Genomic DNA, 3,794 nt, shown 5'->3' on the forward strand with positions numbered 1-3,794 from the left:
TTATAGCTCAAACCCTCCAACCCTCGCAACATCCTTGTAAATCTTTTCTGAAACCTTTTGAGTTTTACAACATCCTTCCTATAATAGGGAGACCAGAGTTGAATGTAATATTCCAAAAGTGGCCTCACCAATTCCAGTACAGCTGCAACATGACACCCCAATCCCTATACTCAATGCTCTGACCAATAAAGGCAAATATACGAAATGCCTTCTGCACTATCCTGCCTACCTGTGATTCCACCTTCAAGGAACTATGAACTTGAACTCCAAGGTCTTTTTGTTCAACAACACTCCCTAGGATCTTCTCATTAAGCTCAGCCCTGATTTGCCTTTCCACAATGCAACACCTCACGTACATTTAAATTAACTCCATCGACACAGCTGACCAATGTTCCGTTGTACTCTGAGATAATCTTCTTCACTGTCCACTACACCATCTATTTTGGTATCATCTGCAAACTTACCAACCATAAGTCTGATATTCACATCCAAATCATTCATATAAATGACCAAAAGCAGTGGATCCACCTCCAATCCTTGAGGCACGCCGGCCTCCAGTTTGCAAAACAACTCTGCACCACCACTCTCTGTCTTTAACCTTCAAGCCAATTTTGCATCCACATGACTAGTTCCCACTGGATTCCATGTGGTCCAATCTTGTATTTTGCCAGATGTTTGAAAATCTTTAAATATATGTTACACATACTTTGGTTTACTCTATTTTAGTTTTATTTCTTTTATTTGCATTGTTGTGAAAACCCAGATTTGCAGTATTGTGAGCTTGTGTTTCAATGACATTGTTAAACCAAAACAAAACTATGATTTATCAAGCAGAATTTCAGTCTGAGGTTTGACATGTCCATCAATAGCATCAGCTGAATCATAATACTGCCTTAATACTTGTGTCAAACTGACAGTTTTTTTTGTCTATTTAATTGAGAATGAGTACATATGTATTTGGATTTTTAAGGGCGTATAGTTAAGTCATGTAGTAGTAGATTAGAAATCATTTCTCTTCTTTGTTATCTGTTGGAATTGAATACAAATTTATTGTCATGTGTGCTTTTACATGAAAAATACAGTGAAAAGTTTATGTCACCCAACCACAGCACGTACAATGAGAGAAGTCATACATAATAATAAAGAAAAGTAAAATTGAGAAAAAGTTTATCACAGTTCCGTTAATGGTTCCTAGGATTGGGGAAAGTTGATTTAGAAATGATGGAATACCTTGAGGATGCAGCCGGATGAGACCATCATTCTGGAAGAAGACCACCGCTCCTGGAATACTGCCTGGAAGCCTCCACCAAAGAAAATCACCATGCCTGGCCAAGACCATCACTTCTGGATGAGAATTGCCTGTCAGAAAGCTGGACACTGAAGACAAAGAAGACCTCCACATAGGGACAAGACCTCCATGCCAGAACAAGACCACCATACTGGGCCGAGGTCACCTTTCTCCTCCATCATGTGCCTAGGCCTAGTGGCGGATCTGGAGCATCTGCCACTAGGCCTAGCCTGTGACTCCAAGCCATGGCGAGTCAACCTTAGACATGCTAGAAGACCCTGGGCTGAGGTGCAGCCATGTCCGGCTTGGCCTGGCATTGCCATAGGCTTAAGTTAACTAGTGAATCTGACTGGCAGTCACGTGAATCTCTTGCTGCCTGAGCAGGGACTAACATCTGAGGGCTCGCACCAAAACTGGGAGATGTGACTCATAGACTAGTCAGACAATAGCCAAACATTGCCATACTAACTGAATGATAATTTAGAGACAAATCCTTTTAATAGTTAATTCTGATACAATAATTCAACTTATTTTCTGTTAATGACAAATTATGAAATGAATTGCTTTTAGTCTAAACAGGAGTCAGATGACCAAATGGATAACTTTGCTGGTGAATCGTGACTTTGGTGGTGAATAGGTGACATTGGCAGTGAATAGGGACTTTAGCATTGAATGGGAAACTTTGGTGGTGAATGGATGACTTTGGCAGTGACGGGGTGACTTTGGCAGTGAATCGGTGACTTTGGCATTGAATGGGAAACCTTGGTGGTGAATGGGTGATTTAGTGGTGAATGGGTGATTTAGTGGTGAATGGGTGATTTAGTGGTGAATGGGTGTCTTTGGCAGTGAATGGGTGACTTTGGCATTGAATGTGTAACTTTGGTGGTAATTAGGTGACTTTGATGGTGAATAAGTGACTTTGGCATTGAATGAGAAACTTTCACGGTGAATGGGTGACTTTGGTGGTGAATGGGTGACTGGCGGTGAATGGGTGACTTTGGCGGTGAATGGCTGACTTTGGTGTTGATTGGGTGACTTTGGTGATGAATAGGTGACATTGGCAGCGAATGGTGACTTCGGCAGTGTATGGGTATCTTTGGCGGTGAATGGGTGACGTTGGTGATGAATAGGTGACTTTGGCATTGAATGGGAAACTTTGGCGGTGATTGGGTGACTTTGGCAGTGAATTCTATTGCGATTTTACAATGGCTTGTATTAATAAAAGTGCAAATTTTAAAAACATAAAATCTATAGAATCAAAATTAAAATCTCTGCATTTAACTGTAATAAAAATCCCTGTTCTGATTTAACTGCACAAGTAGCAGTTGAAGGAAAGGAAAAGTCTCCAAAATTGATTCCATAATTCTTATTACCAATGTGCAACAAATTTCCTCACAGTGTTTTGAAATTTCTAATTGATGCCCAGCTATACAGTGTTGTTGGGGCTCTGCTCATTTTCTTTAATCTCTCTCTGAGTCTCTCTCTCACTCTTTCTAGAGATATTACGATGAGCAAAGGAGAAAGAGAATTCACAGAAAAAAAACCTCAAAACTTCCAGTGTTAAAAAGGGAGACGGGCTTGAGCATTTACTTTGATGTAATAGCAAACCACAACCACATGGTGGCAGAAAGAAACCATTATTGTGACCAGTTAATTCTTCAATTGGTCCAAAGTTTCTCCTGAAGATAATTTGAAGATGCCAGTGTTATACTAGGGTGTATAAAGTTAAAAATCACACAACACCAGGTTATAGTCCAACAGGTTTAATTGGAAGCATTAGCTTTCGGAGCGCCGCTCCTTCATCAGGTGATTGTGGAGGACACAATTGTAGGGCAGAATTTATAGCAAAAGTTTACAGTGTGATGTAACTGAAATTATACATTGAAAAAGACCTTGATTGTCTGTTGAGTATTTCATCTGTTCGAATATCATGACAGTTTTACCTCTTTCATGTGTAAATCACAAAACCTTTTCTAACACCAACATATTGTCTAGCTAACACCAATTGTTACAGTTAACCTGAGAATGCAACTTTTAAAAAAAAACCTGTTGGACTATAACCTGGTGTTGCGTGATTTTTAACTCTCCTGATGATAATGGCAAAGTTTTACTGGAACATGGGGTCCACTCCGTCATTAGAGAGAGATGACTAATGGTGGTTTAACCTGACGATCATAATGCTTTGGGTGAGGTGACAGACTGAGAATTAGAGTCCTTCATGATCTCTTGAAGGGACAGTGGGTCTGTTTCCCTGTAACTGAGCATGTCCTAAATCATGGATTTATGAAGGGGGCTGGTTAGTTCAGTTCATCATTCCTGATGAAGGGCTTTTGCCCAAAATGTCAACTCACCTTCTCCTCGGGTGCTGCCTGACCTGCTGTGCTTTTCCAACCTCACACTCCCCATTCTGATCTCCAGTCCTCATTTTGTCCTGGTTAGTTCAGTTGGCTATCGTCCAGTCAGAGCAACACTGGCAGCTTGGGTTCAATCCTCCGTTTCCAATGAG

The sequence above is a fragment of the Chiloscyllium plagiosum genome, chromosome 40 (assembly GCF_004010195.1).
Source record: "Chiloscyllium plagiosum isolate BGI_BamShark_2017 chromosome 40, ASM401019v2, whole genome shotgun sequence".
NCBI lineage: Eukaryota > Metazoa > Chordata > Chondrichthyes > Orectolobiformes > Hemiscylliidae > Chiloscyllium > Chiloscyllium plagiosum.